This window comes from Lissotriton helveticus, chromosome 1_1 (assembly GCF_964261635.1).
Source record: "Lissotriton helveticus chromosome 1_1, aLisHel1.1, whole genome shotgun sequence".
Lineage (NCBI taxonomy): Eukaryota > Metazoa > Chordata > Amphibia > Caudata > Salamandridae > Lissotriton > Lissotriton helveticus.
Genome location: NC_136057.1, coordinates 1,202,472,976 through 1,202,498,292, shown reverse-complemented (window position 1 = coordinate 1,202,498,292; position 25,317 = coordinate 1,202,472,976).

Sequence of the window (25,317 nt, the reverse complement as noted above, 5' to 3'; positions counted from 1 at the left end):
TCAAGCCTGGTCATGGGGCGGAAGTTGTGCCAGGAGACGTTATTTTTTAATTGAAAGGTAGGAGGTATAGGAGTGGGTGATGATTGAATGGGTCGGAGGTTGGAAGAATGAGGTAGTAGGGGTGTAGCAGCCCAGGAGGTAGTATTTAAAGCAGTGTTGCTGATAAGTTGGGGGTTGGGTGGGTCCTGGGTTTGAAGGAAGAATTGATCAATTTTAGCAATTTTTTCAGAGAAGAAACTGGCAATTTCCTCACATCTCGAGATTGATGCCTTCATCTATTGGGGGGCCGAATAAGTTTGTTTAAGTTTAAGGGGGGCAACTTGGTCTAGGACCTCACTTACAGTCATATTGAAATGGTTAGTGAGCTCTCTAGCATTTTGAGAGTGTGGGATGAGAAGAAGTTGAGCTTGTAGTTTATCCTCAAGAACACCTGGTGGGATTTGTTTAAGGTTTCTGATCCATTTAGTAGATTTGGTATTTATTGTAGTGGGTGAAAGGGCTCTGGTAGCTATCTTAAACAGAATCAGGTGATGGTCAGACCAGTCAATCCGGATGATATTGGTGAGGGAGGCCAAATCAGTGTTGTCGATGATCACATCGAGTGTGGCCCCTTTGATGTGGGTAAGCTTGTGGCATAATTGCTTGAGGTCATTCAACTCAAGAAGATGGAGGAGACGCATGACCGTGGGATCAGGTCCTTTATTCCAGTGGATGGTGAAATCTCTTAAGAAGATGTTTTTTGCATCTAAAAGGGAGGTGAGAGTGAGAAGTTCGGATAGTTCATCAGTGAAAAGGAGAGGTTCACCCAGAGGGTGGTAGATGTTATGAAATCTAATCGCGGCGGAGCCCTTGACTGTGAGTTCAACACCAAGGTATTCAAAAGTTTGATGATCCCTGTTCTGTAAAAGGGAGAGTTTAAAATCAGACTTATGAATTATTGCAAGTCCACCTCCTATTCTGTCTGGTCTGTCTTGTCTAATGATGGAGTAGCCGGGGGGGGCAGTATGTCCAGAATGGCCATCAAGTGGTCATTAAGCCAAGTTTCTGTGAGAAAGGCTATGTCGATGGCCGCGCTGAGGATCGTTTCTGATAATTCAGTCGCATGTCTAACCGCAGATCTGCAGTTGACAAGCATGCAGGAGAGGAGAGTTGGGGTGTGATTGGCGAGTTTAAGGGAGTGAATGCTCAAATACAGGATGAAGTCTCAAATACAGAAATACAGAATAAAACAGCTTCACCCTAATTAACAAGTCTAAGTAAAACCCATAAAAGTTGAACTCATAAGGAGTATCGACAACATCCCCCAAAATTTAAGAAACAAAAATAATTGGGCAGAATGTCGTGATTAACCCAGCAGCAGCATTAAGCTTAGTTGTCTCGTACAAAAAACATGGAAAGCTAGCATGTGAGACCCTAGAAAAGCAAAAATGGGCCCTCCAATTCCAAGACCCAAGATCTTTTATGCACAAATCCCCTTTGTATTATTAGTTTCTGCAAATTCAGCATGCTATGATCATAGTTAGGGTTGCATTGGTAAATCAGAAACAGCAATGTAATAATTAAAAGTACATTAATATTTAGCACTAACCCATTTCTTAAGGTAAGAGAAATCTTCCACCTATTCTATCAGCAACTGCTCTCCGTAGATGATCAACACAAAATTAAACATTTCTAAACATTGGCATATAGAATTAACACCAGCACATCTTCAGCGAAAACTTCCAGCTGGAGTCCTTCAATATGTTTAACTTCTATATATATATGTATACTTTGGGTACACTATAGAAGCTTCATTCGAAAAACACACATCCTAACACAATAATTCACCTCATATACAAGACGAGAGATGGTTTGCAGTGGGGCACTGATTAGGAGGGGAAATGAGCAGGAGCAAGGTGAACAGAACACTCTAAACTTAATCCATATTAAAATGAATGCCGTTTCATACGAACATGTGACATAACTACTAATTACTTTTCTAGGTGGTGCAGTAAACTCATTTCAAGAGTTTAATTATTAATTCACTGGTTGCGACTCCATGCATCATTAAAGCCCCCAAATTTAAGAAATATTTTTTTACTCGACAGGGCATATTTTCACGTTTTAAAAACGCTACTATAGTGGTATGACAAATTGTATATCATTGTAGAAGCGTTTCTGAATTTCTGGAACACTTACACTCTAATGGAACCAAACGTATTTCAGTAACTGTGTCTAGATAGTTTTACATTCCTGCAAAATTATAGCTTGTTCGTTAAATTGTGGTAAATATGAAATCCTACAAGATATTTTTATATACGGCTTTAGGCCATTATGATAAATATAGGATTCTTGGCCAGTTATCAATGGCAGTGATGCCCCAGCAACAAAAAAAACTACCCTTTTCATGTCTTTGCTCGTCACCATGGGGAGGCAGCTGTTTCCACTCTCTTCCTTGCCTCCCTGGTTCTTCAGATACTTGTGGGAAGTTAATCCGCAATCTCCACCATATTTTCCGCGTACCAAGTTCTCCTTAGATCTAGTTAAAGTGGATGAATGGTGGTGTTGGGTTACTATCCCTTCCTACCTTTTCCCTTATTCTTCCAATAGGATGTTGAAGTCCACATTGTTAGAGTTGTTCTCAGTCTGCCTCATTATAACATCCTACACTGATGACAGTGGCTGGTTTTATTCTCTCATAGCCAGGGGGAGCATGGCACTTGGGGAATGGGAAATAAATGACAGAGCGAGTTAGGAGGGTGAAATAATGAAATATATGTTTCCAGATACAGGTGAAAGGTGAGGCGTGAATCAAGCGGTAGGGGAGGGAGGCTGCATCCATGGCAGGGACATTTTTCCATATACATGAATGCGCAGGAAGCCAGGTGGAGGTCGGATTTGGATATCATGAAATCAGTTAGAAGGGCTGGAAATTCTTAGGGCCTCATTTATGAGAAATGACGCATCGCTGCGTGAAAGCAGCGATGCGTCACTTCTCAGTGCGCACTCCTTGCGACATGATTGATGCATCATATTTACAGTATGACACATCATATCGCAAGGAGTTACAGATACGTCAGTATTTCTGACGTATCTGTAAGTGCAAAAGTCACGCATTGCTGGAGTGTGTCACAAAAGTGCCACAACTCCAGCAATACGTCCTTTCACATCGGGAATGCCCCATGTGAAAGAGCTTGCGTCAGTCTTACGCCTGCTGTGAGGAAGGTGCAAGATTTTGACGCAACAGCGTCCTAAAAGTGACGCAGTGAAATCTCATAGATTTCACTGCGTCACTATTACGAGGCTTTTTGCGGGGGAACGCCCCCTCTGCATACATTATACCTGACACAGGTATAATGTAGCGCAGGGGTTTACAAAGTGACGCATCTGCTTAGATGCGTCACTTTGTAAATAGTGCGCAACAGGAGGCATGTTTTACGCCGCCGATGCATCACAAAAAGTGACGCATCTGAAGCGCAAAACTGACGCACAGCCTCATAAATGAGGCCCTTAGACTTTAGTGGAACTGGGTGCGAGGATAGTGAAGGGCACAGGAGCCATTGTGGAGGCCTCATTTTATAGAGCAGGCAATATTTAAGGTTCCCTGTTTCCCCTATGGGGGTTGGTCCATGCACAGTACTCCGTTGCTAGCCAGCTAAGTCTGTCCTTTAAAAATACCAAAACATACATGCTTACACACATACGTATTAAGTATGGGCCACACATGACTTCAAAACACACCACAGACACTACTTGAGATACGTGTAGACGTATCTCTTTGGTAGGGCACACATAACAAACACTTTTCTTTTGGTAGCTGTCAACATTGTTCTTTCCAGCTTTCGGTTTTAAGAGGCGACCATGTTTAGAGGGGAAAGAGGGAAGCGATGAAGGAGGTAGGGGAGAATGACAGATTGCCATATGCATTTTCTATATATTAGGTGAGAGATCTTGGAGTACGAGGAAATGCACAAGGAAGTTTTATTTTTTAAAGGAACCAACCTCTGTAGCTGGCCCCTCGAATCATTATGGCGGGCCCCTGGTGGGATCATAAATAGCCTACGGGTGTGAATAGGTAAACATCAATAAACTGGTATCGTTCAATGAGCCTAGTGACACCTCAAACACCTTGAGCTTTCATCTGACTGTCTGTGACATTACTAGGAGAACTTCAGTAAAATAAACGTTGATTCCTACCTTTGTGCCATTCTGCATGGCTCTACAATTCACTATAGATAGAAAGTAGTTTCTCGTTCTGCAGTTGGCTATAAACTGGCTAATGTTATGCATTACGATGCAGGGCATGTTTACTGGATGAAAATTAAAGTCTGTGCGATAATCAAACATTCCATTTTTGTATGAGGAATAACTGTCACGTCACATGCTCATTTCTGAATTGCAAACACAAAAGCTTGCTTTATACCTGCCTTTCTTTTCGCACTTTAATTATAGACGAGGAATTATTGTCCTGTACCAATAGATGGCAGCCATACATTACAAAACCAAAGAACGCTGGCGTGCCCAAGAGGTTACTGTGGTAAAGGTGAACTAGCAACGTTCTGTACAGTCTAAAGTGTGAAGCTAATTCCACAATCCTCTTTAAAACTGCTACGGTTGGATATTTGGGCTCTAAGAACTTGAGCCTTTACGTTAAGTCTTATTCAGTTTGGAAAGCAATCATAAATATGTGTGTGTGCAGTGCATTATTTACAAGCCTATTATAGTCTCTTAAAATTAAAGCACCAGTTTAAGTAAAAGTAAAAAAGAGAAAATGTGCAGTTAAGAAGCGCTATCTTTATTCCCTGTTCAGGCTGAAGATAATGATTACGTTGTAGTGGAAGGTATTAGCATATTTAGAAATCTAAACTCATTGCTCTCTCCCAATTTACACCTTACATCAGTCTATACATCATATCAATTTAAGCACAGAGAGCTTTTCGTGACTAACAGTAACCAGTTGTTTAATTGTCCACATTTTTCAAAATGTTGCCAAAAAGTCAATAACTTCAAAAGAAATTAACAAAGGTTACTTTTTTATTTCCAACCTTCAAAAATTGTCTGGGTCAAATTTACAGAGAGTTCACGCTAAGCATTTCAGCAACCAAAGTTGCTGCATTGCATGAAAGAAAGTGAGCTAAACAGTGCCAAAACTACTAAGATATGCGGAGGCTTTTAGACTGCCTTGTGTCAATGCATACTCCCTTGCACCATAGTGCAAAGATGTGTAACACTTCCAGGGCAAAACATTACCCTTTGACATAGTTAACCACTTTCCCTGCTGTTTAAGTGTGCTGAACAGTGCAGCACACAAGGACAGTTCGAAACGTTTGGAGAAAATAAACCTTTCCTCCAAACATACGCATTCTTGGAAGGTGTTCAATTTAATAATGCAAAACCCTACTTTTGAATGTTACTAGATAGGGATCTGAGTCAAAAAGAATGGGTGGTGGAATGGGAATATCAACGTACCACCCGGGGAAATCCCATTTAAAGCACAGTTGTGCAAACTAGCGCTACTTTAGACCATTTTTGTGCTACTTTGCAGAGCAACTCAGGATTTTTGTTGGAAAGTAAAATCCCAATAGAAGACTTTGAGCAAGGTTTATGTCACATTTGTGATGTAAACCTTGTGCAATGTGCTAGTACATTTGGGCCTCGGTTGCTAAAATACTCAGGTGCTCAATATTCCATATGCTCTGGTTCAAGACATGCTTTTGGAGGATGTAAATAATCGCATTCAGGTCAGAAAACGTGTTGTTCAGAAATGTCCATCCTTGGAATTGCCTCTCCATTAATATTTCAAAGCGCTGCTTCCTTCCAGAGGCGTCTGCACCCATCTTACTATCTTTTGGCTGGCTTTCTTCCATGGCTTCCCTCATTCGCATCCAATGCCGAACGGTTGAACATGGTAGTGACCTTCGAGAAGGACTTTTGCCTCATTCTTCTAATGAAGTTTGAGATAAGCAAAATGTTACCAGCCACGCATTCTGTGTAGGATCCTATGCGTTCTATTGCTTCCTTGTTGGATTTTTCTGACACTTGCAGTTGTTTAATCACAAATTAACTTATGTGGCAGCATACCCATGATCCTCCCCCAAGAAACTTGGGCGAGCAAGAGCGGGTTCACCATAGCTTGGACCTCCTGATTTTGGGATTGAAACAGATAGACTGTGCCATGCTGGATCTAATTTCATGTAATTGGCTTGCTGGCAAGCAAAGACTGGAGTTTAACACCCTGGGGCCCCAATTCAGAAAGAAAAGTAGTACATTTATGAACCTAGGCAAATGCCTATGCACAGCTTTAAATGTATGACTTTTGAACATGCGTAAACATTCCCAGGAGTACACCTGGAAAGCTGCAACAGCTGCAGCTTTCCTGGCCTAATACTGGAAATGTCATGTGACATTCCTTATTGGTAGCTATACACATGGTGTAACTCGGCACTAGAGAAATGAAATATATTGTTAAATTCAATATGTTTCTTTTAATTAGCCACAGGGAAAACATTTCCCCCTGCAAGAATTCCTTCGCCTACACCTGCACAATTGAGGGGGGGGAGTGGTTATTTCCTTTCCCACCCTGGAAGCAGAGTTAATCCAACTTTTGCTGAATCTCCAGGGTTGAAAGGGCAAGAGAGGAGATTGTGAATATTTGTTCGCTTCCAAGGCAAACAATTCCTTAGTACTTCAAGTCCTCACTCCTTGCATAGGGCTTACTACTCCATAATTGAATACAATTATGTCCCGGTGTCTTGTTGACTTATTCATCGAGTGCTGCATGATCCTGCATCAAACTAGCTCTCAAAACCGTTAACCTATTGCTACCCATGAAGATGCATGAAGAGGTCACCCACAGAGGATTATATCTCCACACTGTTTTTGTAAATGTTATGGCAGGTGGTGTTGCTTTCCTCATACTTTCTCAATACACTTTTGTGCTTCCAGTGAGATCTTTCAAAGTGTCAGAAAGGTTTGAAAACCCGCTGATATGCAGACTGTCTCCTATTATTTCACTTTTATTGCATATTCTTAGGCTGTCCGGTTTTAGGTTTAAACCTATGATTACTGATAAAACCCCACCGGAAGAGAAATAGCCCCCACAAGAGTAAACATATAAACACTGAAAAAAAACCTGCACAACCACAAACTAAATGCCATTCAAAGAAAGGAAAAGGAGAGTGAAAGAGTCATTTTTATTTCTTCCTGAAGGGGCCAATACAATGTAACTTTGTTATATAAGGTAGAAGTAAGAAAGACTGGGCAAACATTATTTTGCTTGAGTTTTGTTGTTTAGGGATGTCACTAAAATATTGTTTCTTCTTCCTTTTTTCAGTTATGTGGTCTTTAGTCTAAAGATACAGGGGTTAGAAGCTTGTTTCAGGTGTTGTTGATTTAGTTTATAAATTGTAGAGAATTTGGAAATATTAACATCTTATTCGATTTTTTGGCTGAGTTTGAGTGTTTCACTGATAGGAAAAATGTCGGTTTCATAAGAATCTTTCACAATATGTACCATCACATTTACCCACAGAGAATGGGTAAAAACCCTTGATACATCAGTACCCTTTTCTAGTGAGTCAGAATTGATAGTAGACGAATTTCCAAACACCCCAGGCTTTAAACATTCAATGCAAGGTATAGTGACAGGTATATGTGAAAAGAGTGCAGTCACAAAGCATCTGGGATACTGGTGAAAACATGACACCAGACTTTTGGAAAACATGTAACGCAGTGTCACTTGGAATTCTGCTGCATAAAATTTCTTAGCAAGTTTTATAAAGATTGATGTGATATTGTTTGTATTTGCAGTGATTCGGCTATGTATATAAAAAAGTGGTGTGATGATATGTCAAAATCGTTACCTGAGCTGAAGTGCTTCCTAGTAAGAGATCCTTGCCTCTTGTTAGATGGTATGCTGAAAGCATCTTTACAATCTTCAGAGTTAATGAAGAATGCTATTGACTTTTTAGTCCATTCTGGTGCACTGTTTTGTTATGAGTGGAAACAAAAACACAAATATTTCTAATTTTGTGCTTTGTGTGGCATCAAAGAAAGAGTCATCCCAACTGGGTCACTTAGCTGGTGGTTCTCAGTTCTAGAGGGCATGAATGCTATATTATCCATGTGGCAACCGTTTACAGAACTTTTGCTGAGTGATGATGTCAAAAGGAAGAAATGTGAGGATCTTTGGTCACATATTGATAGTGATTTGAAAAAAGTACACTCTACTGCATTCTTAGATTTTTAAAGGAAAGCTTGACAGTAGTAGTGGACATAATAAACAAAACTAGAGTCTGAAAGCACCCTTGTCTACCAAGTGTTCAGCATAATTGGTGTAGATGTGAAACATCTCTTTGACAGTAGGCTGGGCGACACCTTTAGTGACTTTGGCACTGCAACATGTGTTTGCCACTTGGTAAGCAAAGAAATGTTGAGGAGCAATTCAAGAACTTTTATTTTACAATGTATGAGAAATAGCCCTTCACCAAACATGGCATTTGAAGTCAATGAAGCCTCACTGTGGTACTCTGTACAAGTTAGAGATCCCTTTTGTAAAGGGAAATTTTCTCTGAAGTTTCAAAATTGCTGCCTCATTGTTGACTGCTTCAATAACTCTGCGGGCATATGCGCCCAGTTCAACGCATATGTTGCAGAACATGTCACGGAGAATCACAATCTTCATGTGCACCAGTATTGACATGGAAAGCTATGTAGGTGTCCAGAGTTTTGCAAATTGTGTACTGCCAATTTTGGCATTGCCTTTCTCAAGCGCCAATCTTGAGGGGGCCTTTCACAGATACAAGTTTACATGAGAAAGATAGAGCGAGCGTGCATGGCCTAAGACTCTCTGAAGTATTGCATGGTGTACTAAGATAAGTTTGTTTCGTAAAAATGTATTTGGACCTCATATACACTGTACGTAGACTGTCTATATACCATGCACTATCAGTGCAGAAAGCAAGCAATAATAAAAGCAAAAAGGTCCATAAACACCGGAAAAACACTGTTTCTGTTGTTTTTAATGGCGCCAAAATGTGTAACCTCTGATAACCACAGTTTTTTTAAGGGATTGAAATCACTTGAAAACACTGAAAAAACCCCACCAGAATTTACCAAAAATAGAAACTGAAAATAGGACTGAGGAAAATTGAATTTTGCCTTGTCATGTGTGCCTACGTGTTCCCCATCCTATGTTATATGTGCATGATCGATATGCATATATCCCCTTATGATCGATTAAAGACGCAATTATAGTTGTGTCCAACGTTAGTATGTCAGTTATCCGGTCCCCGTGAAAGCAACGTGAATTAGGCTTCTAGGCCTATGTTGCCAACGTTTTACATTATGCCTGTTGGACTTATCGAATTGTCCCTGTTTCTAGGCCTCAAAGGGCCTGAACACCAGATTCAAGCTCCAGTCTCCTGAAACCACTCCGAGGAGCGATGCAGCCCCTCCCGCATCCCTGACCCTTCGCTTACTTCTTGCCGCGCAGCGCGGTGCCCGGCCTGGCTCTGCCTGCCTGTCTGCCAAGAATATGTTATGCCTACAGTTATCAGTTCAGCTCTCCGTCTTCACATTCCTAAGCTAACGAACCGCATAAACATCTTCAGCTATAGTCTAGTCTTCCTGTCTCCATGCAAGTGAATTACTGTATTAATATCCATAGAAGATTCATAGCACACGCAATACATGAAGAATATATGCATGCACCAGCCTTAGTGTCAAGTAGCCTTTGCTCTGATGACTTTTAGATTCTATCAACGTGTACTCCAAACACAAGATACCAGATATGCTATAGGTACATGTCGTCCTGACATCTCAGACTTTAGTCTCCTCTTCTAGTGCAGAAGTCAGAGCTCCCAGCTCTCCCTAGTTACACGTCATGGCCCGTTTGCGCGCACCAGTAGGTTAAAGGTTCCAGCTGCCCAGGTAGCCCCCTCCATGTATCCACCCATTTATGACACTTCTGTGACGTCTTCATCACATGTCTACGTACACGCCTCCTTTGTACGCCCATTTGTTCTTATCTTACGTTTGTCACTTGTTACGCCTACTGTATTCAATGTAATTGTACTGTTTTACTATATATATCATGTACTGTTAATGAAAAGTTGCAGCTGCCATTCCATGCCATTCTATTTCAGGCTGTTCCGATCCTGTCCCTTCCCTTATGCCTGATTAAAACCTGTTCGACTCAGATACCCCGGATCCTGCCTCTTATTTATTGAGCTATCTGTTTTATTTTATGCATAGAAAAATAGTACTGGTAATTAATTATTTATTTACCACATAATGGCGCCCGAACAGGGACGAGCCCCTTCCCCACACGCCGGCGATGTAACGCAGGCCCCCTGACCCTTCTACAGCCGTGACGGAACTCTACCGTGCACGTGCAGATATTTCTGCTTCATCAAGTCTCCCTCAGGCCCACGGAGGAGACGGAGACTGCGGTCCGGCATCCAGACGAGGCGGTGAGGAATGCGGTTCGTCCCGACCAGAGCCCAAGCCGAGAGAGCAAGGTCCGAGGTATCCGGAGGCCCACCTGTTTCTGAAGCCCGAAGTTCGAAGCGCATGCGTAGTAACCAGACGTCGTAGCAGTCCAGTCCAGTCCGAGGCCTTCAAGTTTTGCTTCCCGGTGAGTACCGTTGCTGGGGGAGTATCTAGACGGGGTCATTAGTTTGTCTCCGGTCCGATGGGTTTGGGTACACAGATCCAGTCCGACGTGTCCATCTAGGTGGATACGGTATGACGTGTCTCTTTATGAGACCGGTATGTTCTGTACTGTTTTAGCAGTGCATCCAGTAATTCTAGTAAGTCCGTTTCTCGAGAAATTCAAATGTTATGTTTTTCAGTGTATTAGGTAGTATTCTGTTCGAACTGTTATTAATGTATTTCTATGTCGTGGTATGAGTGATTTGTTTGCCATTTCATTACTGTGATTATTGTGTATTGTGTTTAATTCAAGTACGACTCAAATATGCCTCTGTTTTCAAAGTTACGTCAGATAAAAACCAGAAAAGGGTTACTCGAAGAAGCAGTTCCTGTCCCTCCTAGGGACAGTCCTGGACACTTTATGTATCACAAGCATGGCTTAGATGCCATATTATATCTAGACTTATGGGTGGATTATACAAAGAATCTTGAAGAGAAATATAGATGGCCTGTATCAGGTACATGGGATGCCGAGTGCATCATGCGAGTAGAAGAAGCATTATGGAAAAAGAAAGCCAGACAGTCCCAGAAAGATGCCATAGAATTATGGCGCAAAGAATCTCATAAAAGAACCGAAAAAGAATTCAGAAAAGCAGAATTAAGTAGAGAATCCTCAGGAAAAGCCCAAGAAAGGGAACTTCTAGAAGAAGGTGAACGAGTTAGAGCAGAACAGTCAGACAGACAGAGAAATGCCCTTATTAAAGGTATGTACCCTCTTCTTGCCGAGGGTTTGCCGAAGGCAACCCCGGAAGTATCCTGTAATTTACCGCCACCATTGGTCCCGACTAAGCTACGTCATAAACCGACTGCAGCTGAAATTTTCCTTTCGTCCTATTTGGACGATACAGTCCCAGAATATGCAAATTCTATTCCGCCTGCTCACCCTCTGCACCCTGTTAATAATGTAATTCCTGTTCCTCCAGCCACTGGTCCCGGGGACCCCGTTAATGTGCCAGTACCCCCGGACCAGCCCACATTACGTGTGCCCGTTTTGCCAGTCACTTTACCAGCACGTACAGTATTAACAGACGATTCTAGTTCAGGAAGAGCGGGGGGAGGTGCTCCTACCACCCCGCCACAAGTAAAACGACTGACGCTGAGAGACGCAGCGTTACAGCACACGCCAAAAGTGACTACATACGCAGACCTCAAGCGACACCTTACTGACTGCATATATGATTCAGTTCCAGGCGAAGATCACATGATATTATATTCAGTACGTTTAAGGCGAGTTGCCAACTTTTTGGCCACCCTGCCCGAGATGAAGGAACATCTAGACAGAATATATCATTTTATCCGTACAGGGGAGAATCCCGGAAGTATTCACGAAGCTATGGCACACAGGAAAGCCGAGATTCAAAATATGATTTTACAATTCTTGATTAACTGTTTAATAAGAGAACAAGATTATCCTGATAAAGACAAAGACGAGATGAAAGCCCTGACTAGGTGGAGTGACAACATAGCCGAGGGAAAACACAAGACACAAGGTAGTATAGAAAGTATGTACAGGAAAATTCGTAAGGAAATAATAAGTATACACAAGAAGGAGGAAGAAAAGAGAGTAGCCGAGAAAGAGGATGACTCTTCAAACGAAGAGGTAGACAGCGAGAATCCCGCCAGAATAGCGTATGTAGGTAGAACTAGATTTTCCGACAGACACACACGCCTAGATTACAAGAAAGCTTTTCCTCCTTCCGTACCAGAACAGTGTTCTCTTGAACAAATATTCCAGGCTACAGATAAAATTCTGAAACTACGAATAGGTTATAGTGAACTTAGTACCATGCATGAACAAAAACTAGCCCGATCAGCAGTCCGATGGACTAGTGATTCTACCACGTTTCCAGACGAAGTAGTGGCTCAAATGTTTCTGAAACTGCCCCCAGCCGAGCAGCGTCTGGTGGGTATGTATATGATCCAGCACCTCATCACACTGTATGAGAGTCAGCATTCTGATCCAGGTCCCTTATATAATGTATTGAAGGAGTTACTCCTTAACCGATGGAAAGGTCTAGGTACCGATTTAATTAGCGTCATTTTAGAACAGCGCCACAAATACAGAACGTTCCTGAATCCACATTTTGTTCCTGTTCCACCCCCAGTAAGAAAATCATTCTACATAGACAGACAGAATCCGTTACGAGAAGTACATCCAGTTAAGGGAGCGGGAGGAAACCTCGAACGAGTATTTGTTTACACCCCTATAACGAAAATAGAACTTCTAGAAATGAAAAAGTTAATACCCTGTCACGATAAAGATCCAGCAGGGTTCCATCGAGAATTAAAGGACATGCTCCGTATGGGAGAATACACGTATCCTGATATCATTAAAATGTTAAAGGTCCTGTTGCCTGCGGGCATATATGAAAAACTCAAAGAAAAAGAATGGGAGGTGGGAGAGAAAAAGATTGATTGGACCGCGTTAGAGACCGAAGATAATGCACGAGTCCCAGGAACTGGTCTTGGGGATAAAGCCAAACAATTACCCGAACTGTTAATACAGGTCTTGCCAAGATTACTAGCCACTAAAAAGGAAGATTGGGATGCCATCTCAGCCTGTAAACAGAAACAAGATGAAGACACTAGTGATTTCTATTCTAGATTTGAGAAATGGTTCATTATAAATAGCGGCCTGAAAACAAGTAGTGAATCGTATCCACATCTTTTTGTTACCAAACTAGTTGAGAATTCTTTACCACAAGTTAAAAATCGAGTACTGAAAGTCGAAAGTACCTGGCAAGCTAATACTCCGTCTCAAATGCTCCAGATGCTACAGTATCACCAGAACAGAATCAGGGAAGAGCAGGAACATGAAAGGAGACGTATGAAAGACACGAAAATGAAAGTACTGGTTGCACAGTCTGTTCCACAAGACAGTCAGAAGAGGGGTCCGAGTCAAACTAGTCATTCTACAGCTCCTGTTAAAGGGACCTGCAATTACTGTAAACAGCCAGGTCATTACATAAACGAATGTGCAGTTCTGAAACACAACATAGCTACAGGTAAGACGAAAGAGAGACCACGTCCTCCTAGACAAGAACATGTTCCGCAGAATTCCCAGCCACCGCAGAACGCACAACAGACAGTTACAGTACCGCAGCCTATAGCTGCCACACAACACGTTACACAACAGATGTACCAGTACGCACAGTCAGATTATCCAGAATATCAGCAGTATTCATGAAACAGCCTAGAGAGGGAGGTTGGCTTGCCTCTCATCGAGGTTCCTGTAGATCAAGAGGGTCCCTATGTACACAGTCAAGTGTTAGGGAAAGACAGAAAGTTTCTGATTGATACAGGGGCAAGTAGGACTACCATCAGTCATGACGAGGTTCCAGGGGCTCCACTCTCAGGCTCTAGAAATGTTTCCCTTGGATTTTCAGGAAAGCCTATTGTTTATGAAATATCGAAACCAGTTTCCCCAGAAGTTGGTCCATTGTCCCGAACTACAGACTTGTTACTTACGAAATCATGTCCAGAAAATGTACTAGGTATTAAGACCCTGAAAGAATTAGGAGCAGTTATATGCTGTTCCCCAGAAGGTGTGAGATTGTTTTTACGTGATTTTAAAGGTCATTATGTATTGCGTGATTTTGATCCAAGATTACTGAATGTACCACAGCATTTATGGGCGCAAGGTCCAACTGATGTAGGTTGTATGCACATTACACCCTATCGTGTCACTCTGAAACAAGGTGTTGTATTACCACGAATCCGACAGTACAAATTGCCACCTGAGGCTGTAGCAGCCTTATCCAAAATTATTGACGAGCTCATTGCTCAAGGAGTGGTTGTAGAAACTGACTCCAATGTATGTAATTCTCCTATCATTCCGATTCTTAAACGTACTGATCCCAATGCACCTCCAGTTTATCGATTAGTGATCGACCTTCGAGAACTTAATAAATGTATCACACCCCAGTACCCAGTGGTTCCAGATATTTCTTCCCTATTAACTGCCATTGATTCCGAAGCTACGTTCTTTACTGTTATTGATCTCAAGAACGCATTCTTTAGTGTCCCCATTCATCCAGACAGCCAATTCCTTTTCGGTTTCTGTTTAAATGGAAGAAGCTATAAATTCACACGAGCTCCTCAAGGTTTCACAGAAAGTCCTAGCATTTACAGTCAAGCACTTAAAAGACAACTAGACAGTATTCACATGCCAACTGACACTGCCCTGCTCCAGTATGTCGATGATCTATTGATCACAGCCCGTTCTGAACGTGACTGCGAACGTGCGTCACTTACAGTCTTGTATTTCCTGGCAGAGATGGGGCACAAGGTGTCCCTTTCGAAACTGCAATTTTGTGTCCAGCAAGTGGTGTACCTTGGACACTTACTGTCCAAGAGGGGTAGGCAGTTGACACCAGACCGTATCCAGTTAATAGCACATCTTCCACAGCCCAAGACTCAGAAGGAGGTACGAACTTTTATCGGCCTCACTTCTTACTGCAGACAATGGATTCCTCAGTACGCATATCTAGCTAAGCCACTGATACAGTTAACGACACAGGAGGCAGCCACATTGACTGTCCTCCCCTGGACCCAAGAACATACACTTGTTTTCAATGAGTTAAAGAAAGCTTTATGCCAAGCACCTGTTCTAGCGTCACCAAACTACAGTAAGTCTTTTACACTTTTTGTCACTGAACGTGATGGTACAGCATTATCTGTTCTTACACAAGATCAAGCAGGACAACACAAGCCTTGTGCTTATTTTTCTAGCACATTAGATCCGGTGGCCCAGGCTCTGCCTGCGTGCCTCAAGTCAGTTGCAGCCACAGCCCTAGCTATCAGACAAAGTGATTCCATAGTGTTAGGACACTCCCTGACAGTACAAGTTCCACACTCCGTGGAAGTTCTTTTGAACCGAACACAGACTCAGCACTTGAAAATTGCACGTTTAACAGGTTATGAACTGACACTGTTTCAGCCACACATAGAAATCAGACGCTGCAACATTTTAAATCCCGCTACACTGTTACCCTCAGTTACTTCAAATCCTGCCACACATGACTGTGTGGAAGTTGTTAACACCATGACAAAGCCAAGACAAGACTTGACAGACATTGCATTATCTGACCCCGACCTGACACTTTATGTGGATGGTTCATGTATGAGGACAAGTACAGGAGAGTTAGTAGCCGCGTATGCAGTGACTACTGAAACTGAAGTTATAGAAACACATAGTATTGACACCCTGTCTGCTCAAGCAGCAGAGCTCGTTGCTCTGACCCAAGCCTGCATACGAGCCAAGAACCTGAAAGTAAACATATACACAGATTCACGTTATGCGTTCGGAGTCGTACACGACTTTGGAATACTCTGGCAAGAGAGAGGTTTCATGACTTCTCATGGAACCAAGATTCAGCATGGCCCCCTCATTCAAGCTCTGTTAGATGCAATACATTTACCGACAGCTATCGCTATTATGAAGTGCAAAGCACATACGAAAGCTACTGACACCATTTCCCAAGGTAACGATCTAGCAGATCGAACAGCCAAGCTTACAGCTCAGACTCCAGACATTCCAGTTAACACGACACAGACAGACGTTCCAGTTCAGACGACTTGTATGACAGTTAAGGACCCTACACAAGACGTACTAGATATACAGTCACATGCTACCCCAGACGAAATCAAGAAATGGTCTGAACAAGGAGGGGTCCAGACAGATCAGGGATGGTTGACGAAGGGAAAAGCCACATGGTTTCTCCCCGACTCTATGGTTCAAGTCATTATTAACACCGCACATAGTCCAGCACACTTAGGAGAAAAAGCCATGTTAGACAGTATTCAGAACCTCTGGTTTAACAAGCATTTACGAGCAGCAGCCAAGCAGAAAGTGCGTACCTGCATGATTTGTTGTCAGTTCAATCCAGGTAAAGGTGTTCCGGTGGAACAAGGTGGATTCCATCCTCCTGACCACCCTTTTGAAGTCCTCCAGATGGATTATATTCAGATGGATCGATGTCGAGGTTTCAAGTATGTCCTCGTAATTGTATGCGCTTTGTCCAGATGGACAGAAGCATATCCAGTCCCAGATTACACTGCCGCGACCACTGCCAGGCAGTTGGTTCGTGAATTTTTCCCTCCCTATGGATTACCGAGGGTCGTGTATTCAGATAACGGCCAGCCATTCTCCTCCGAACTCATGAAACAAGTATCCCTTCTGTTAGGGTACCAATGGAAGTTCCACTGTGTACGACATCCTGAAGCAGCTGGTCTCGTAGAGAGACATAATCAGACCCTGAAAATCCACATTGCAAAGGTATGCGCAGAGAAAAGTGTAGATTGGATGGTAGTAACAATGGTCCTTGACTATAGATTTAAATTGAATTCATCAGTAAACCAATTTAAAATAAACAATGCGAATAGATCTGCATTTTTGAAGACTGAATCTGTGTGGGAGAAAATGTATCTTATTGTTAGACTCTGTGTATGGCCTACAGAGACAGTACCCAAGGTGAACAGCTATATTTACAAGAATAAGAACCAAAAAGTAAAGGTACAATGTCAATTTCAAATTTTATCAGCAAAAAACAATCACATTTATTTACAATACCAACAAGAGCAGTACTGTTGGTATCCGGCGCAAGTGCTAATAGGAAAGGAGAGGAAAGGGTGCTCAAGTGTTAAGTAAGGAGTAAAGAATTCATGCTAAAAGAACATTTCCAATATTTACAACAGTATAAACAAGCGGTAACTTTCCGCAATTAATAATACAAACACAGAGCCTGTTCACTTCCTTCCAGGATGAATAATGGAAGGGGGGGATAAGGACGGGCTAGACTATGATACAGGCAATTAACAAAATGGGCGTCGACGTTTCGACCCTATTGCTCGTGGGGAATTTACTTCCTCGGCTGCGGGTCTTCTTCAGGACATGGGGGGGGGGGAGGGGGGGAGAAAAAACTTGGCCACAATTCACTAGAGTTCTGGATAGCCACCAATTAGGCTTATGTGGTCCAGATTCCGCCAAATTTAGTGGGTCACCTATCTGCAGAACAGTTTAACTGCCGGTGAGTTGGCTCAATCAGCCAGGGGATGCAATCAATGTATTTTTCTTTTACAGGCTGTAGATTACCGGCGCCCCCGCGGGCAGACCGGTATTAATTTTGACGTGCCACTTCTGTATAACTGGCCAGGTTTCAGCGTGTGTTAGCTGTTTAAATGGCCGTCGTTTTGCTACAGGAGCCGATATCTGAGCTATGGCTCTATCAGAAAAAGTGAGTGGTCTACCACCACTACGCGGAAGTAGTAACTGTGGCTGGACGCTTCACTCGTCCCGCTTCGGAAACGGTGAATCATCGACCGGGACTTTTTCTGATAGAGCCATAGCTCAGATATCGGCTCCTGTAGCAAAACGACGGCCATTTAAACAGCTAACACACGCTGAAACCTGGCCAGTTATACAGAAGTGGCACGTCAAAATTAATACCGGTCTGCCCGCGGGGGCGCCGGTAATCTACAGCCTGTAAAAGAAAAATACATTGATTGCATCCCCTGGCTGATTGAGCCAACTCACCGGCAGTTAAACTGTTCTGCAGATAGGTGACCCACTAAATTTGGCGGAATCTGGACCACATAAGCCTAATTGGTGGCTATCCAGAACTCTAGTGAATTGTGGCCAAGTTTTTTCTCCCCCCCTCCCCCCCCCCCATGTCCTGAAGAAGACCCGCAGCCGAGGAAGTAAATTCCCCACGAGCAATAGGGTCGAAACGTCGACGCCCATTTTGTTAATTGCCTGTATCATAGTCTAGCCCGTCCTTATCCCCCCCTTCCATTATTCATCCTGGAAGGAAGTGAACAGGCTCTGTGTTTGTATTATTAATTGCGGAAAGTTACCGCTTGTTTATACTGTTGTAAATATTGGAAATGTTCTTTTAGCATGAATTCTTTACTCCTTACTTAACACTTGAGCACCCTTTCCTCTCCTTTCCTATTAGCACTTGCGCCGGATACCAACAGTACTGCTCTTGTTGGTATTGTAAATAAATGTGATTGTTTTTTGCTGATAAAATTTGAAATTGACATTGTACCTTTACTTTTTGGTTCTTATTCTTGTAAATATAGCTGTTCACCTTGGGTACTGTCTCTGTAGGCCATACACAGAGTCTAACAATAAGATACATTTTCTCCCACACAGATTCAGTCTTCAAAAATGCAGATCTATTCGCATTGTTTATTTTAAATTGGTTTACTGATGAATTCAATTTAAATCTATAGTCAAGGACCATTGTTATTATATCATACATACCCAGGTCCTTTTTGATTCTGTGGGTGACACCCCATTAATCTAATGGTAGATTGGATGGTAGCACTGCCAGTCGCCCTTTTTTACATGAGAATGGTTGCTCACTCCCGTTCAGGTCTCTCACCTTTCGAGGTAGTTTTCGGTCGTCCCCCAAACATGTGGGGTACACCTAGACCACGTACAATTACCGATGTTGACAGTAATATGCTGACAGATTACCTGGCTTCCTTGATGTCTGCACTACTCTCTTGTCGTTCACAGGTTGCCGCTGCTTTTCCAGACAACACTCAAGTGAAACCGCACGAGGTCATACCAGGCGACCTCGTTCTGATTAGGAACTTTGATCGTTCAAGTCCGCTGGAGCCCCGCTGGAAAGAACCGAAGCTCGTTCTGATGACAACAAGGACTGCGATAAAGGTGGAGGGACGCAAAGGCTGGTTGCATTCCAGTCACGTTAAACGATTCCATGGACTCCGTCCAAAGACTTTTTTCAAGGACTGCCCCGTTCTCAAGGACTGCCCAGATACTGACTCTAAACTTCCCCTGTTAGAGAAAACTCCACAGCAGGAATATAAAGAAAAATTAAGGTCTAGTAAGTCAGCCAGTTTAATTGTCTAAGTCCCTCTCGGGTGAAACGGTTAGACAGGTTCCTGACATGTATGAGATAGACCCCCATAGTGAGAGAGTTAGTCGAAACTCTAAGAGAACACGTTATCGAAAGAATCTTCGAAGTCGATGCATTGTTACTCTATTAATTATGTCATTCCTGAGTCTTATGGTTACCTGCATAAGTTATGCCTTACATCTATGTTTTCCTCCTACTGTTTCACATGTACATTTTTCCTCTAATGTTACAGTAGAGCACACATTTAGTGAACTGCCTCCTCACGAGTTATCCTATCATCTTGCCATGCGCAACAATACTTTTATCCGTATGTTACACTATTCACACCAGACTAGCAATGCCACTAATTGTTGGGTGTGTGGTCGACTCCCCCCTTTCCAGACACCGAAGGGAGTTCTGCCACTCTTTCCCTATCCGTTTTCACACAATGGTTCATGTGGAGCATGGTCCACGTTAACGTCATCCTCAAACGATATGTCCCTTCTGAATAGAACATGTTTCCCAGACAAGGAAGGTCTTTCCAATAGAACAGGGTTAGATCTAGAAAATGAAGTATATGATCTAGGTAATTATTCCTCAAATTTCATGGTTTTGAATGTTCAGTCCGAGATTACTCCAGATTTGCCTGCTATTACAGTCCTACCAGTGAAAGGCGAATTATGTGTCAGAAAGAATGGTTCAGTACATCTAGGACACAGTGATTGTACTACTGTGGTCGAGTATAGCGACAGTGGGAAATCTACTTTCAAAGCCTCACGTCATTCTTATTTTGTGTGTGGTCAGACCGCATATGTTCGTCTGCCTTTCGATTGGGATGGAACATGTTACATTGCCTTCCTACTGCCACCAGTTTTTCTAGCCCCATCCGATTATCACAGAAATACACATCTAGTACACATCAGACATAGAAGGGAGATCGAGTCCCCAATTGTCGATCAAACTGAAACTGCCTTAGAACAGTATCAAGACTTCAATAAAGGTTTCTTTTTCTTCATAGGTCCTGTCCAGAATAGTAAGCTAATACGTAGGCTAACCAGAACCCTTGAAGCAGTAGTGAATGAGACTACTTCCGCTCTAGGTAACTTAACCGAAGAACAATCTGCTATGAGATTTGTCGTGCTTCAAAATCGTCTCGTTCTTGACGTCATACTGGCCGATAGGGGCGGAGCTTGTAGAGTCATCTAGTTGCTGCATTTCCATTCCTAATAACGCACCGTCTGTATATTCAGCTATAACCAGACTTCATAAAATAGCCCATCAGTTACACCAGAATCCAGGCACCTGGACATGGTCCAGTTGGCTCTGGAGTATAATATCTGCCTGGGGATGGAAAGTATTGTCATTCCTGGGTATAGCAGTAATGATCATATTCAGTTGTTGCCTATGTTTACAATGTGGCCCTGCGATTTGCGGCTTGTGCGCTACATCTTGTATTCCTAGTCCAAAGTCCCGTTCCAAGAAGATTCGAGACGAGCAAATGATGCTCTATGAACAGATAGATGGTATCATGACTATTGATGTTTCCTGAAGGAAACGTAGGGCACAAGGAGGGAATGAGGAAAATTGAATTTTGCCTTGTCATGTGTGCCTACGTGTTCCCCATCCTATGTTTTATGTGCATGATCGATATGCATATATCCCCTTATGATCGATTAAAGACGCAATTATAGTTGTGTCCAACGTTAGTATGTCAGTTATCCGGTCCCCGTGAAAGCAACGTGAATTAGGCTTCTAGGCCTATGTTGCCAACGTTTTACATTATGCCCGTTGGACTTATCGAATTGTCCCCGTTTCTAGGCCTCAAAGGGCCTGAACACCAGATTCAAGCTCCAGTCTCCTGAAACCACTCCGAGGAGCGATGCAGCCCCTCCCGCATCCCTGACCCTTCGCTTACTTCTTGCCGCGCAGCGCGGTGCCCGGCCTGGCTCTGCCTGCCTGTCTGCCAAGAATATGTTATGCCTACAGTTATCAGTTCAGCTCTCCGTCTTCACATTCCTAAGCTAACGAACCGCATAAACATCTTCAGCTATAGTCTAGTCTTCCTGTCTCCATGCAAGTGAATTACTGTATTAATATCCATAGAAGATTCATAGCACACGCAATACATGAAGAATATATGCATGCACCAGCCTTAGTGTCAAGTAGCCTTTGCTCTGATGACTTTTAGATTCTATCAACATGTACTCCAAACACAAGATACCAGATATGCTATAGGTACATGTCGTCCTGACATCTCAGACTTTAGTCTCCTCTTCTAGTGCAGAAGTCAGAGCCCCCAGCTCTCCCTAGTTACACGTCATGGCCCGTTTGCGCGCACCAGTAGGTTAAAGGTTCCAGCTGCCCAGGTAGCCCCCTCCATGTATCCACCCATTTATGACACTTCTGTGACGTCTTCATCACATGTCTACGTACACGCCTTCTTTGTATGCCCATTTGTTCTTATCTTACGTTTGTCACTTGTTACGCCTACTGTATTCAATGTAATTGTACTGTTTTACTATATATATCATGTACTGTTAATGAAACGTTGCAGCTGCCATTCCATGCCATTCTATTTCAGGCTGTTCCGATCCTGTCCCTTCCCTTATGCCTGATTAAAACCTGTTCGACTCAGATACCCCGGATCCTGCCTCTTATTTATTGAGCTATCTGTTTTATTTTATGCATAGAAAAATAGTACCGGTAATTAATTATTTATTTACCACAGGACAGCCTACATATTTTCCTACCTTCCCCATCTTTTCCTGCCCCGCATTTCCTGTTCTATGGCTGTAATTGAGCCAGGAAACAATGTAGGCGCTAGTGTGGACGCTATATATAAAGTACAATTAAATTAACTAAATAAGTGAAATGATTAAGTGCGGTTTTTAGAAGACAAGGTCTGAATCCAACTGGGACCAGAGCCAGTCTGTCCTAATGTAAGGCTAACATTACTCCACTAACAGTGCAGACCATGAAATATGGAATTGTATGTTCCTTGCATCAGTGCTTAACTTGTAAAAAATAAGGGGCATATCCATGTAGGAGTTGTGTCCCCCTTGCGCCACGCAACGGGATGCAAGAGCGGAACAACTCTTAGGTTAGATTTATGAGTGACTTGATAGCTCTAGAGTAAAGCAGCGCAAATCGCTGTGTAGCGTTAGTCTTCCCCAGGGAGGCATTCCGTAGGTGGAGTGTGGGTGTTTCCATGCCTCCATCTATAGATTTTTGTGCATTCCAAGATCTAGTAACACTGGTAACACTGGTAAGCATGGGACTGCATCAAAATGCTACACCTCCCTAGGAGAGGTGTTACAAGGATAAATACCTTTATTTCTCCTTGTTACTTCCCCTTTCTATGTGTGCTGAGGTCTGCAGCAACTACACAAAGCAGAAATGCCTCAGAGGTTTCTTTTCCTGCACAAAACAATCTTGCTTACAATGCAGGCACCCTTGCACTATTGTGCAAGATTGTCTGCGATGGCACTAGGCAGCACATTGAGCACCAGCACCCCTGGGAAATGCATGCATATTGTTCGGAATGGCGCATTACTGCTCTTCCTCCATCACACAGTGCAACAAGGTGAATTGCTGCTCTGCATGATCATTTCATAAATAGGCCTCTGAGTGCCGAGGTCCAATGTTTTGCTCAGAAGCCCGTGGTTGGAGCAATCAAATGTGTGGTTGCCGAATATTAACAATGTGTTGTCTTATTTCCCCCCTGATACCTCTTTAATCCTCCATTAGGCTCGCCACTCCTCTTCATTTCACTCATGCAGGTGTTTTTTTATCCACCGCTTTCTCATTTGTCACTGTCTTTCTCTTCGTTCTGTCCACCTTTTTTGTTTTTCTCTCCCTAGCTCTGGATGTAAGACTGTTGAGGAAAAACAGGTGCAGGCCTCAATGAGTGCTGGTGGGCCTCACCAGCAACCAGCAGCTCAAACTTAGCGGTTGATACAGTCTGAATGCAGTGAGATCTAGAAACACTTGACAAAGGAATGTTTATTTTCTGTGAACCCGGTGTATCTCAGTGACAGCAGGAAAATAGCATTGTGTCGGAGAAGAATATGATATACGAAGAATAATAACTTAAAATAATCCATAAAATGGTCCTTTGCGGTGAAGAAAAGGGCCTTGAAAGAATGGATTTTATTGAGAGTAGTCTGTCTACTCATAATGTAATAACATTGCCAGTAACAAATAACCTTTCCATATATGAGTTTCCTGGGAGGTTTTTATAAAATTCTCCAGATTCCGAAATGTATTTGCCAAGACGTAAATAATTAACGTTATTGGGATTTATATAACAGACTCTGATGTGGTGCCCCTAAATCACCAGTTCCAGATTTAGCCTGAGACAGAATCTTATTGTACAAATCCGTTCACTCTCCACTGATCAAAAGGATTACATGTGGTGCTTTGTAATTAACTCTCGGAATGTCTTTAGGCAATACATTTCAGAGAAATGTAATATTATAGTGGATACCAATCCTCAAACTGCTATATTGTTTACACAGGCCTATTTCCTTTATTGTTTTATTTTATGCATTCTCTGCTAGGACTGTGATTTTAATATTGAGCAGGGATGTAGGAGATCCAAGAATTTCTATACCCGAATGTGCCATTGAAACTGCTGATTGTGCACCTTCCTCAATATTTCAATCATTATTTTATAGATAATGTGCTCTGATCTGGGGAATTTTTCTGTAGAAAAATAACATACAAACACACACTAACACGTGCGCACATGCACACAGAAAACCAAACACACTCACATAGACACACACACAAAAACACGCTCACATGGACATCCACACACACGCACACACACCCACATATAAATGCAAGCTAAAATCTGCAGCTCAGAAGTTCAACTGCGTAAAGCGTTGCTTCACTCCAAACATAGGAACACTTACAAGACATTTGTTCTCCAGTTACAATTCACTATGTATACAGGGGCTTATTTATGGGATTTTGGGGTTGGGCAGCGCAGCAAGGTACAGCAGTGGCTCCTCCGCTATGCCGGAGGAGCGTCACCCCCTCAAAAAAACGGCAAGAAAGAAAAAATAAAACAACATTAATTTTATTTCTCCTTTCCTGCCAAGACTTGGGGGCGGGCCCGGGGGGGTGACATCACAGAGGCGAGTTATAGTGCACTCCCTTCACTGCTAATGATGGTTTGGGCGGCCATCTCAGGACGGCCAAACTCTCATGCTCAGTGAAGCTCTGGGATTGGAGAAAGCATGCACAGACTCCCAATCTGTTCTGGAGCTCTAATCAGGAGGGCTCAGGCCAATCCTGAAGCTAGTCTCATTTGAGAGCAACTTCAAGATTAGCCGCAGGGCAGGATGGAGTCTGTTCCTGAAGATGAGGAGCAGAGTATTGCGACACGGAACCCGGCCAGCTGATGGTTTGTTTTCAAAGTAAATGTTTTTTGTTTTGACCCCTCCCTTCATGACCCCTATGTCCCCACTCACCCCCACGCCCGGCCACTCAGAAAACACTGGCTGCTACTGGCAAGGTACCTTGCTGCGCTGCCCTATGCCAAAGTGAAAAGCCAGAAACGCACCATAGTTAAGCAATACAGTGCATTAATGTCTATTCTCCCTGCGCTAGACACTGGCCGCTACTGGCAAGGTCCCTTGCTGCGCTGCCATACGCCGAAGTGAAAGGGCAAAAATGCACCGATAGTTAAGCAATTCAATGCATTAATTTCCATACTCCCCGCGCCATTTTAGTAGGCTTGCGCCAACATGCA